Genomic DNA, 14206 nt, shown 5'->3' on the forward strand with positions numbered 1-14206 from the left:
TGTTAATATATTTTGTATATATATAGATATATATTTCCCTATACACCCCTGTTTTTTCTCCTCAGTTTGGACAGAGCACTCTCTCAGAGCACCATTTCACTGCGAGTTATACTGTGTATGACTATGTATGTGACAAATAAACCAAACTTGAACTTGAACTTGAAATTCAAAGGAGGAGATGGAAAGAGTAGAGAAGGAAAGTGGAGTGAAACGCCACTCTTGAGACAATAGTAATCCCATGCCACCACCCCCGTTGAGATGCCTCGGATGACGGGTGAATGAAAAGGCAGAGGACAGGGCAGCCAGAGTCGCCGAGTTCTCAGGGGTGGTCCATGATTCTGTCAGAGCCAGGACGTGTAGGGAGTGGATGGATGCTAATGCTGAGATGAAGTCAGCCTTCTGGACAGCAGATTGGCAATTCCAGAGTCTTCCTGCCACCAGGATCTGTGATGGTGCCAAACGTTGTGAGTAAATTAGGTTGCTGATGTTGCGACATCTATGATGTTAGCGTCGAGGAGATCTGTGGGATATGTGGGCAGGAATTGTGAGAAACATTTCAGGTGCTCGATTTGTGGATGCATGATGAAAGATTGAGATAATATGAGAAGAAGATACTTAGAAAGAGTTTGCGAAGTCTGGCAGGTGAGATGTAGATGAGCTGATTGAAAGCACAACAAAGCTTCTCCAGTCATCCTAATTTAACTCAGCTCAGTATGTGCTGAGTCCGCCCCTCAATTCACACGTAAGGCCAGGGCAAAACTACACCCGTAGTGAGTAATTACAGCTAACAAGCAACTGACAACTAGGTTCACACAAAAGGCCTTGAATTTAACAGACTCTATGGCAAAAGTAAGTAAACTCAGAGCCTACCTTAACCAACCGGGGAGAATCCAAGAGGAAACCCAAAGCACACCCAGGGTAACTGGGTGTTACACTGTTTGTTACGATCAACTGAATACATCTTCATACTCCTTCTAGCCTGTGATAAACCATTTAAACACCAGTCCTTTAAACAACATTTCTTCTAATGTTTCTTTAAAGTTCAGTAAAGTAGCCAAAGAGAAATCACTTGGACACAAAAGCAGAACAACGCATGTCTATTTATATATGTAAAGATCTAAGCATTCTTTCCGTCTTTAGAAATAACAATAATGGAAGGATCCTGTTGTTATTTTATTTTATTTTTTCTTCGCAAATCTCCTCACCTTGTCGTTCCATAACTTGGGGTTGTGTGGGGTAGTCGGGTATCGCCTAATGGAAACACAGTTTCATTCATCCAGCACGTCAGGATCAATCCACGATGAAGAGAAAGTTCACCTTCGCACGGTAAAGGTCCAAAATCTCAAATCTCTTCTGCCATTTCCCCCCTTAACGGACCGAGCTGCAGACTTTTCTTATTAGTGCCTGAATAGCAGTGAAGTGCTTAAAAGCTTCTTCAGTGATCCACGAGGCCCTCATCACGCGAACAGTCAGATGAATATTTATAGCGGATCGGATAGCTAGCGCGCGGAGAAGGTTTTTGCTAATAACCAGGCGCGTGCCAACCGAAGTGCTCGTTTTATCTCTCACTGCTCTGTCTGTGTGTGTGTGTGTGTGTGTGTGTGTGTGTGTGTGTGTGTGTGTGTGTGTGTATGTGTGTGTGTGTGTGTGTGTGTGTGTGTGTGCGCGCCCCCCCCCACACACACACACACACCCGTGATAACGATAAAAAGAAGCGAGAGAGAGACCATTAATTAGGAAGCGCATATGGAGAAAGGTAGAGAACAGCGATGTGAAACGGGATGCCAATTTAGATATCAGATTTGAGTTCTCTTTTAAGCCATTGCAGAGAGAGAGAGAGAGAGAGAGAGAGATGTCCGACGTAGCACGCGCTGCTTTGTACTGCTTTGATGGGCTCGCGCGCAGTTCACTCACTTCCGACTGCATGCTGCTCGTGCCTCTTTTTTTCCTCTCACTCTAACGCAAAGCACAGCCTCGAACAACCCAAAACCGTGACGCACAGCGCTGCTAATTTACACGAGGCATTTGGTACAGGAACGCGACATATTAACAATGTCTGGAAAGGCTAGCCGCCCTCCGCACCTGTACTGACGCGTTTCGCTTTGCAGCCGATGTAAATTGTGATCATTTGTGATTTTTCGTCAAAGGAATTATTTGTATTACACCGGCCTGTCCTAAAAGGAAATTCATCACCGCTGTGAAACGTTTATCGTTCTCTTCCCTGTTTCTATCTTTCCGGCGATTCCCTCTCTGTCCTTTCGGTGACGATTTCGGTGAACGAAGGAACGGTGGAGGAGCGGCTAATGAGAAGCGCTGGCTAAACGTTCAGATGAGCATCAGCCGGCCGACACGCAACGGCGTGCAGCTCCGTGCTTCCTCTACAAAATCATGCTTCTCACATACATATGGCTGTGTTTATTACGCCCTACATCACTGTCCCTGCGCAGTCATTTGCGCAGAGGAATGGGTCCCCGAAGGCCACGCTCCGTGTGAGAGAGAGAGCCAGAGTTGGAGCGCCAGGAAGTGAAGGAGTAGGTTGTTACACCTAAGGTGCTCCCGCGGTCACAACCCAAGCGTAGCTTTTCCGTACCCAACATCAGGAGTGTGCCGGCAAAAGTGCCTTTCCGACACCTACAATGCATTTCTCCTGCAATAACGAGCTCTCTTCATATAAGACCATGTAACATTTGAAATACCTCGTGTTTCTTGTCGCAGAGCTGATAACCCAAAGGACAAGATGTGAGATTGTCCGGGTTGCTGGAACTTTGAGTTTGCCTTCAGAAACTGCACTCCTAAAACTCCCTCCTAAAGAATACTTGCCGCTGTCTCGTGGTTAATGGATCGTTTAAAAATAAAGGTAGATTTTAGTACTTTGGGCAAGCTAGTAAGTTCTTGAAGGTACATTTATGTCAGCTGACCGTTAAAGGGCATAGATAGGGCCTTTGACAGACACTGAACAGTAGTGGAGCCAATCCCCAGTATGGGATGTCATTATTAGCTCGTAATCCAGTCGCGGGAGCCATGACCAGTCACTCTGATTAGCCACCCAGTGCCAGATACACTGGGCTGTCACAGTCATCAGTGGCTCAGATTAATCATCTTATGGTCTGTGGTGGAATAATCTTGTTTATTAAAAAAAAAAAAGTGTGTGTGTGTGTGTGGGAGAGAGATAGAGAGAAAGATCGAGTGTGATTGTGTGTGTGTGAGAGAGACAGAGAATGTTTGTGTGAGAGAAAGAGAGAGAATGTGTCTGTGCATAAGTGTGTGTGTGTGTGTTTGAGAGGGAGAGAGACAGAGAGCATGTGTGTGTGTGTTAGAGAGAATGTGTGTGTGTGTGTGAGAGAGAGGGAGAGAGATAGAGAGCATGTGTGTGTGTGTTAGAGAGAATGTGTGTGTGTGTGTGTGAGAGAGAGAGAGAGCGTGCGAGCATGTGTCTCTGTGGGAGCCCATTCGAGCGCCACAGGGTTGATAACCCAGAAATCATCATCAGCAATGGAGATGATGGCGAAGCCAATTATTCAGCTGGCTGCATGGGAATGAGTGACTGGAGTTGAGGGAGGGGTGGAGAGGACGTGTTTCAGGAGGCTTCCGGGGCTTTCCAGCGTCTCGAAGAGACAGGATGCTTTGCGGCCCAGACCCTGTTCACACGGCCGTTTCGTCTCTTCCGTGTGTACACGGGTGCGGTTCCACATGCAGCCTAACTGCTACCATGACAACCCGCCGCTCTGCCGAACCTTACAGGGGTTCAGTTGCTGCAACCTTCCCCACTCTCCATAAAGTTCACAGGAAACGGCTGCCAACGAAGAATACGTGATGGAAAACCACAATTAGAATCAGCTCCATGTATAGAAAAAGCAAAGTACTCCGTGGTTCTGGTTAACTTGCTGAATATGCTCGGATTATAAAGTTCCTCTGAGAGAGAGAGCGAGAGAGAGAGGTGGCTGTTGTGTTGTGTCTGTTGTGCATGCGTCCTGACGCCATCAGCCAATCCCAGCACGGCCCCATCAGAGTTGTTCTTCATCACGGAGTCACACACCCACAATGCATCACAGCAGGTCAACATTCAAATCAACTTTATTGGCTTATCCTCAGCAGGAACACTGAAGGGGGGGCTATCAGCCTGCTATTCTGTGTGTATGTGTGTGTGTGTGTGTGTGTGTGTGTGTGTGTGTGTGTGTGTGTGTGTGTGTGCGTGCGAGCAAGCGAACGTGTCCTTGGCCGTGTACATGCCTATGTTTAAAACCAGAGTGGCACATGATCACCCTGGTCCCTGTGCCATCCCTGACCACAATGATCCAGAAGGTTCTGTGACCCTGGGCACCTGATCAGCGAACGCTTGTGGTGAGTGTCAGCTCTCATCCTGCCAGGCTACATCCCGCACTGCGCTGTTGGAGCTGCCTATACATGGCAGGTGTAAGTTGCTGCTGTGGTGGCTCAGTGGTTAAGTTACTTGACTTGTACTCAGAAGGTTGCTGGTTCAATCCCTGCCACTGTTGGGTCTCTGAACAAGACCCTTAACCCTCAATTGCTGAACTCGTACTCAGTCATAATTATAAGTTTCTTTGGATAAAAGTGTCAGCTAAATATACTTCCACACTGGTGGTGTTAATATTTATTTATCTTGTGTATATTTCCAACATGATTTTTGCAGTGTTTGGTACTGGCTTTTGAGTGTTAGCTGAAGTATCTTACAATGCAATTCTGGTCAAAATGTGGACTAATGCACAACTCAAGATATAAAGGCTATACCCTCAAAAATGTCCTACCCCCATCAGTAGGTCAGGACTGGAATATGGGATCATACCCCAGCAGATGTATAAGAAATAATTTCTCATACCTACACTCAATGGCCACGCGATTATTTACATCTGCATCTTGTACCTGTAGAATTACGAACTGTTAGCCACTATCTGCACTGTTCATCGCTGCTACCTTGATATCATTTGGGCGATGCAGCACTCTTAACCCCGAGAGGACAGGTTACCCTCTGTGTCCATGGCAACGGCTGGTCGCAGGCTGTACCTGTACACATAAAAGCAGCCGGTGTGTAAAACAGGGATGGGGGAGTGAAGGTGTGGCATTCAGAGAGGGAGTAATTACTGAGCCCCAGACTGAGGAGCCCCAGACTGATAAGGTCGACGTCTTTAGAGAGGTCTCAGCTCACCGCAAATTGAATTTTATTTAAGCGGATTACGACGCTGACGGCTCCGTACGGGTTTCAGTCGGACAAAGTGATAATCAGAAATATTTAGATGGACAATGTTGGTGTGGTCAGAGGGTGGAGGGTGTGGTCAAGGGGGTGGGGTGAGAGGTGGGTGGGAGAGAAAGACGATATATGATATAAATATGAAAGAAGGTGAGATAACAGTGCTAAATATAAGAGGGGACATAATGTGTGTTGCTGTGAATGGTGAGTGTAAGAGTGTGACTGTTTGTGTGTGTGTGTGTGTGTGTGTGTGTGTGGGTGGGTGGGGGGGGGGGGGTTGTGTGTGAGAGTCATATGAGAGACTCTCTTGGGTCTTTTGGCCAGTAGCCTCTAGCTATGGGGTTTACTGAGTGGTGGAGAGAGAGAGGTAAAATCATGAACTAGCGAGATTACAGTGATGCAGCACACACGCACACACACACACACACACGCACACACGCACACACGCACACATACACACACACACACACACACACACACACACACACACACACACATTTGCAACAGCGTTGTTCTCTCTTTTTTTAGTGCCATTATATGAAGAAGAGTCAAGGCTATACAATGTGTGTGTGTGTGTGCATGTGTGTTTGAGGAATCTGTCAGCATTACTGTCAGGTACTGAGCTCACAAGCGTTTTCCTCAGGCAGTCCATTAGTCCCGTCAAAACAAGCAAGTGAGCCCCTCTCGTCATATCCCCCTCTCATTGGAAACACCATCAGCGGTGTTCATCTTGGCCTCCCAGCTACGGCAGCGCACGGTACGCCTGAGGTTCGACCCTGGCCCGAGAGCAGACTTATCCTTTTCGCTTTATTATAGCGCTTTAAAAAAAAAAAAAATTTTAATGCCATTGCCTCCTGGCTACGCGTTTCAAGCCTCACTCTCCATCGCCGCAGAAACCTGACACTGTTTCAGAGTCTTGCTTGGCATATAATGGGCCGTTGGTGAGGGTTAGCCAACTGGGGGGAGGGGGGGGGTGATGTCATGCCCGTCAGGAAGTGTGAGAACAGCAGGTGAAATGCCTGACAGGTAGCTGGACACATCTGATGTGGGTTTCAGCTTCGTACGAGTTCCCTTGATTAAGCATGCCGTACTTTCATGTGGTGATAATGACAGGGTTTAAATGAGACCCCCACCCACTCTCTCTCTCTCTCTCTGTCTCTGTCAGACACACAGACAAATGCATATTTTGGAATTACCTGCCCCAAGGCCCTGCTTTACAGAAATAATGAGCCATGAGAACTAGTCTTACTCACGATCAGATTGATTCTATACTGATTTGAGGTCAGCTCAGTAGTTTCTCATGTCATAAACAAAGCTGACGTATGGATGGGGTAAGTTGATCTAAGACCAGTAGACAACGTCTACCTTCGATCATTATCTCTGTATTGGCTGGAGTTCTGTACACACTGCAGGATTTTTGATTGCTAAGAAGGAGCTGGAAGTTTTGTGGTATCGAGCCATGTTCGAAGTTTTGTACAAAATGTTTTGGCATTGTTTGATGACTTTGACGGTTTTCAGAAATACAAGAACCTACCTGCCATATAAATGAGGGTTTTTAAAAAAAAACTCTTCTGGCTAATAATGCCAAACTTGTCTAGAGACGGCGAAGCAAAATGGATTTGGGACACAAGGTAACATCGATCTGGAGGCCGAGGTCAGGCAGAGAACTGACTGTGACACCAGAGGACGAGAGAGAAAGGGAGCGAATGGAAAATGCAGGCTGGCGTTAGTGGAGGAGATTTAGTCCGGCCCTTCCCATGTACTTTGCACATCAAAGGTAGATCTTGGCTTTTGTTAAACCACAGAGGACTGAGTGATGGCAAAATTGCACTCTGCTTCAGTCAAGCGGTGCACATAATTTTTTTTTTCTTTTGTTGCGTTTTTGCCTTTGTATTTTTCTCACTTTTTTTCCGCAGTTTGGAATAATGACATGTGTGGGCGATCGCCACGAATCCTGGGGGCCGCATTCCTGCCAAACGGCGGCAGTGTCTCGAGTGCTGAAGACAGCACGACGTCGTCCTGGGGTGTGACGGTTGGGTCTCGGGCTAGCTCTCGCCTGTCGCAGTTTTTCCCACAATGCACCGAGTGGAGCCCTTTAGCCCCAGGAGAGCTGGTAACTACTCCGTCCCTGTCAGGGCGAATGCTGCTTTGTTAAGGCTTTCAGAAACATACAGACGTCTTCATGCTAGAGTAATATGCTCTCTCTCTCTCTCTCTCTCTCTCTCTCTCTCTAGCTGTCTGCCACTCTCTGTCTCTTTCTGTCTCTCTCTCTCTCTCTCTAGCTGTCTGCTTCTCTCTGTTTCTCTCTCTGTGTCTGTCTCTCTCTCTCTCTCTCTCTCTCTCTCTGTCTGCTAATCGCTGTAGGACTGTGTACTGTAGGACCTGAACACTGTAGGACCTGAACACTATAGGATCCGATCACTGTAGGATCTGATCACTGTAGGATCTGTAGGACCTGAATACTATAGGACCTGAGCTGCTCTGGGTGTAATGGATGGACTCTATATACTGGACATGATTCTTTTAGTTCTCAATAGAGAGAGAGAGAGAGAGAGAGAGAGAGAGAGAGAGAGAGAGAGAAAACAACATGCATAATGCCATACACTTTGAACCAGTTGGAAACCTAACACAAAACAAAGCATTATTAGTAATTAACACTTAATTGTCAACTCACAATAGTCACTTGCCAACTGGCAGCAGTAACACCTCCCTGGTGTATTTGCTTCAACACATTAACTGAAACGGGTACAAAGACTGCAGCCCATCAGCTAGTATAAGGCATCTACTAGCCCTTAACCAATGGGCAGTCTTTGTCTACCAGCTCTTAACCAATGGTCAGTGTCTCTCCTCAGGCCTGCTGATTGGCTGAGGGGCCGTGATATGCCTGATACGATGCGGAAACAGCGCGCCGTTATAAACATCGAGCTTGAGAAGGCAGAAGGCCTTTTGTGCTAACAACATACACCTTTGCTTCAATGTGACCCATTTACAGTGAGAAAACACCACCTCCCGGTTTACCTGTAACGATCCTGAAAATATCCGGACGAACCAAGGTGCAAATGTGTTTAATTACGAGCTTGGGGTGTGTAGTTATATCTGACATCCGGAACGGCCCCCCTCACCAACAGCCTCTGCCAGCCAGGCGACGGTGGCACTCCGGGTGGCTTTTGTTCAAATTTCGTTTTTGTTTTTTTTTTTGCTTTGTTACACGCGACTATGCGTCTCAGGTGGAGAGTGTTTTGCCTGAGTTACCACACCACCTGTGTTATTATGTCCTTATGTTTTGTTTTGTTTTTTTTTTGTTTTTTTTACAAGCCGTTTCTGTTTACACGAACGATGTCACACGTTGTAGTTACGTTGGCTTCGCTTAGTCATCGTTAGCCCAGTTTTACGTTTGGTTTCGTTTTTATCACTTTCATTAAAACCTTCAGATGGAGATTTGCGTTTATTTCACTCTTTTTCCCCCTGCGCATACTACGCCTGTTCTAACATCTAACAGAAGGTTTTGCCTTTTGTCCTTCTCAGAAACAAATGGCCCACTGGAAAAAGGCTCCAGACTGAAGTAAAGGACTATTTAAAAATATATATATTTTCCATACACTACTGTAGTAAACTATGGGCATGTCTAAGACATCCGCACATTTGCAAAGCTTCGTTTAAGTGTGCAGACTAAGCAGTCAATGATATACTTGATCATTAGTGGTACAACGGTTCACCGTTAAACTCCTTTTGCTGTGAGGAAGGAGACACAGTATTCCAGTTGAAAGAGTATCGCTCGTCTAATTGCATCATTGCTTTAGCAAACGGCGGTACGGATGCGTTATCAGACGGTGGGCGGTAGCCCTGCGCTTCGACGTCTGCTTCAGTGCCTCGGTCCTTTGAAGTCACTTCACTGTGGTTTAATTATGCGAAGCAGATCGTGTGCTCGAGCATGGCTAACCCTTTTAAACACCTAGCCGTGAAACCAAACCCTTCATCTATCAGCTAATCGCTTTGATTCGTCCGTTTATTTGGTGAGGCTGGCGTTGGATGACTGTGGTGCTGTCCACTTAAATATGTCAGATTAGGTAAGCGGTATGTTGCCTGATTAATGGACTCGCAGTCTCTGGATTAAAATGACAGCGTGTTACGATGCGGTAGACGCTGTATAAAGCAACTCAACGGTAGCTTCTTATCAGTGGATGTCTCAGATAGGAACAGATTGATCAATTGTTTTCTTAATTTTTGGTGACAGGGATCCATTAATGTCTGTCTCTCTCTCTCACACACACACACCCCTGGCTGCCACAGACTTGGGCTATGGGCCTATGGGAAGGCAAAGAGGACTATTGGTTCGGTGTGATGTTTATTATAACTGTCGTGTGCGTGTGTTCAGTTCTTACAGTTATTTCCCTCTAGTGTTTTGGAAATGGCTTCCCCTCTTTGGGTGTCTGTGCCCATTTGGTCAGCTTGCCCTTGTCTCGTGTTCATTTAAGTCTCTTACTATTGTTGCTGATGCTGTTAATAAAAGAGCATTCACATCCATGCAAGAAATTACGTCACTCTTCTTCTTCTCTGCCACCTGTTGTACGAAGGCTGTGGCATTCCAGGAAACTGTAGGTGCGGCTTCTAACGACCTGCGGAACGGAATAATACACATACGCGTGGCCTTGAGCGGCTGCGTGGAAAAAGTGACTAGGCACGGGAGAGAAGGAAGATAAAAGAAATCAAAGGTGAGAGAAAGGAGACAGGAAAGAGATGGAAAGATGAAAGGAACAGGGAGGGAGAGAAAGAAGTGAGACACGGCTCAGGAGAGAGATGGTGACGGAGCCTGAAAAGGGGTGCGGTCTCCGCTTGGATAAACATGGCGAACCAATTTATCTAAATGCAAATGGAGGAGGCGCGCCTCCATTTACCTGCGGCGATGAGGTCAGCTTTCCTCGGATAATCTGATTAGATCGCCGCGCGCCAGCGCTCCCAGCCCGGCGGCACGCGTAGCACGATCCGAGGGGGGCTGGCGGTCGACGATGGCCAACAGAAAAGTTCCCGCAACGCAACGGGCAGGTCGGGGCTGCCGTGGCTTTTACGCAGATTAGGAGAACAGGAAGTGAATCAGGTGCCATTGCCGTCACAGGTGAAAGGTACGCGAAGCCTGTAAGTGATCGCCACGACAGTGGGACATGTCGTCGCTTAAAGGGCACGAACGTGACGCGTCGGTGAGGGGAAAGTAAACCTCGACCCGTAGGCCCTGGTTAAGGACAGAGCTGGTAGCAGCGCTTCAGCAGGGGAAGCATGAAAGTTGGCCTTAGTCCGGCAAGTTCCATCACCAGGATCAGAGCAGCCCTCTCTGCCCCGGACACAGACCCAAATAATCGAGCGCGGGTCTGAGGGTTCACAGACGGATCATCATGCTTGCAGATGGCTAATCGAGGCACTAGAGATGCCTTTTCTGTGATTATAATCCCCAGACCGTCTCGGTGACAGGCCCGGCTGAGGTGTGTGCGCGCGTATGCGTGTGTGGATGTGGGTGTGAGTATAAAGGGAAGCTTTTTGGGAGGTGCCACAGGGGTTCTGTGAACTCATGGCGCTCTGGAGTCCAGCAGACTCACAGAGTCTTTTGTAGGTCTTCATAATTCACTGCGGTGCTTCACTTACTGACACACATTGAAAGGGACATCATGTGGTCCTCTGTGATATTTGGGAATGGATTGTACCTGTGTGGAAAAAAAAGAGAGAAAATGACCATATCATCAGCCAAGCCCCCTAGACACAATTTTGCCACATAAAAGATGTAGAATAACAATGGTAAACTTTCAAGAGTTTCTCCTCGTAATGAATTGACCTGAAGATCCTATTTGGTTTCATCACCTCTGGACGGATTTTCATCATAGATGGCTTGTATCTCTTTCTTCTGCTCTGAGAAGAAAGAAGGAGCCATTCATACAGAGACCAGACAGACATGACACCAAAAAAATACTGGCAAATCTCTATCTCTCTCTCTCTCTCTCTCTCTCTCTCTCTCACACACACACACACACACACATACACACATACACTTTCCCTTTTTCTCTCTATTCCTAGAAAAATAAACTTGAGTCTAGGAATCTACACCCAGACAGTTTGAATAATGAAATTCCTGAGTGGGGCAGTCTGTGTGTGCACAAACACACACACACACGCACACACACACACCCCAGGATTTTGTCTTCCAGTAACATTCCCTATTGCTACATAAAGAGCGAAAGACAAGTGATTAAAGAGATTACTTCCCATTTCATTATGGCCATTTCCCTACTGAGGGACACATCAAAACAGTGCCGCTGGAGCCAAGATGGCAGGTGGCCTCGGCTCCAGATGTGCCAAATGCCCCTGACAGATGTTCTGGACCCGCCGAGTGTGTGTGTGTGAGCTGCTGCATCTACAACTACAACATCTGCACATCACCTCTTTACATACACTTAGTGAACTGAAACAGCTTTCCATGTGTGCATGGAAATGAACACACACACACACTCAGGAGAAGGCTGTGTGATTTTCTTAACTGCTTGTTCAGTCCCTGTTCCATGCAGAGGCCTGTGCAGGAAAATTATTTCTTGGTAAAAGACCAGTGGCATTGCTGGGGCTTTTTAAAATTCGGGGCTTGAAATCTCTCTTCTTGGATGGCCGGCATAATGGTAGTCAAGGCTTACAGTTTTAATCAGCGGTAATTAATTTTTTAACATTTTTGTCTTTGAATTTCTCTTTGAAAACGTTTTTTTCAGTACAGTTACATAAAGAGAGAGGAGAAGGAGTCGGTTATTTGGCCAAGCCATATACTATACAAGCCATATATCACCCAGCACAGGTTAGTGTCACAGTGAAGAGGGCTGATATTATATCATTACATTTAGCTAGTTAAGGCTGCCAGCTGACAGCATTATAATATTATCAGCTCATGTACAGTAAAAAGTCATTTTTTGGACAGTTACATTATCTTAGTGCATTTATTACATTTGGCAGAAAGTCTCTTCCAGATATTTAAAGTGCTAGTTGTGCTGTTTTAATAAACCTGAGAAAAAAATCCTTTAGGCTTAAGCCTTGAAGCCCCTCCCCTAACCACAACCCTACCCACGCCCCCTGTCATGGACAGCACAGTATCAACCAGTTACACTGGGAAACATCAAACTGGGAGACATCAGACCACAGACATGAGATGCAGTCACTGTACGACAAAGGTTGCACAGAGAGATTGCTCGAGCACTTGATATAATGCACACCGCACTAAGCCAGAAGCGTAGCAGGTGTGGTAAACATGATTGATGATCAGTATGGTGACATCACGATGATAACACTACCTACCAGACGTGTGTTTCAGCGGGTGGGTGAACGTTCTTCATTTGTCAGTCATCCTCACGGTAGCGGCCCCCGTGCACGACTCATCTCACAGATTGCTGCAATATGCAAATAAGACCTTTTACTTTTTTCTTCTTTTTTTTTTGAGTGCTGTCACCATGTTGACAAACCAGTCGCAACAAATTAGCAATGTGACCAATCAGCAGCAATCTTGGCATGAGCCAATAAACATAAACACGGTGAAACTGATACAGGCTGACCCTAACAAGACGTTGATGTTATTATGATAAAAAAAATTAAAAATCCTCCTCCTCCTCATCATCATCATCATCATAGTAATAATAATACAACAATCAAATGACAATACAAGACAAAAACAAAATGGAAAGAAACAGTGTATTAAACTATAGCTATTCAAATAATACTGTCTGTGCATGTGTGTGTGTGTGTGTGTGTGTGTGTGTGTGTGTGTGTGTGTGTGTGTGTGTACACAGGAGAGAGCATTCATGGACAGGCCCATAGATATTTGGTATGGTTATGGGTGTATGGTGTATTTATGAGTGTTATGTGTTCTGTTTGGTTGGTAGTTTGAAACTGGTGGCTGTTAAGAGTAGACACTGATATATGGAGGGTACTGAGTTCTGAACAGAATCTGTTTAGTTCAGTAGTTTCGGTTTTGATCCATTAATATATGATTCATAAGTAAACCTTTCCAGTGATTGATAGTAACGTTGTTCCTTGATTTCCCATTAACCAGAATGATTTTCTGGGTGGTGGTTCGTGCCAACATCAGTGCTCTGCTGTGATGGAGATAGAGGGTCAGACTGTTTTAACAGCGAAGTTTGTGTTTGAGGGGTGTAGAAATCCACCTTGTATGTGTGTAGTTGTCTGGTGTGTTTACTGAGCAGTCCAAGCAAATGTTACTGTCTACCAATCATACATTAGATTATTTTTGGCCATTGTACTCTCACTTTATGTCATGCCCCTGTCGTCACTCAGCCAAAGAACCACCAATCACACTTCACAACCAGTCCTCCATTCACCAATCACACTTCACAACCAGTCCTCCATTCACCAATCACACTTCACAACCAGTCCCCCGTTCACCAATCACACTTCACAACCAGTCCCCCGTTCACCAATCACACTTCACAACCAGTCCCCCGTTCACCAATCACACTTCACAACCAGTCCTCCGTTCACCAATAACACTACACAACCAGTTCTTCATTCGCCACAGTTCACAACCAGTCCTCCGTTCACCAATCACACTTCACAACCAGTCCTCCGTTCACCAATCACACTTCACAACCAGTCCTCCGTTCACCAATCACACTTCACAACCAGTCCTCCGTTCACAATCACCCATTCATCAGTGATCTCCTGCACCTGCCCCTCATCTCACTCCTACCGTCTGCCAAACCTGCGACTCTGTTCTTCAACCTTTTTTTCTGCTAGCACCACTACTAGCGCCTTTACTTCTCTTTTCCTCTGTTTCAGTCATTTTACTAATATCAGATCCCTGTTACATTCACTCACATCTCACTCTGTGCCTGCAGCATGTCTTTTTTTATATCGTATAAGGTGAAGGTTGCCATTGTCAGTCATGTTTAAAGTGGTTTTTTTAAGAATGTGTCCAGAAGCTGTTAGTGGGTGTAGCTGAGAGACCTTCCCATTTCCACGCCGGGA

At 46.1% G+C, this 14206-nt stretch overlaps 1 long non-coding RNA gene across 1 annotated transcript; it reads right to left on the bottom strand.

Moving 5' to 3' along the window:
- Window positions 1-354: 354 nt before the first annotated feature.
- LOC113586539 lies at window positions 355-1415 on the bottom strand. The gene is made up of 3 exons (XR_003411628.2): window positions 1206-1415; window positions 871-979; window positions 355-520 (listed from the first exon to the last, which is right to left on the bottom strand). It is a non-coding gene; the product is annotated as an uncharacterized LOC113586539 (long non-coding RNA).
- Between the last annotated feature and the right edge of the window lie 12791 nt (window positions 1416-14206).

Source organism: Electrophorus electricus, chromosome 9 (assembly GCF_013358815.1).
Source record: "Electrophorus electricus isolate fEleEle1 chromosome 9, fEleEle1.pri, whole genome shotgun sequence".
Classification (NCBI taxonomy): Eukaryota; Metazoa; Chordata; class Actinopteri; order Gymnotiformes; family Gymnotidae; genus Electrophorus; species Electrophorus electricus.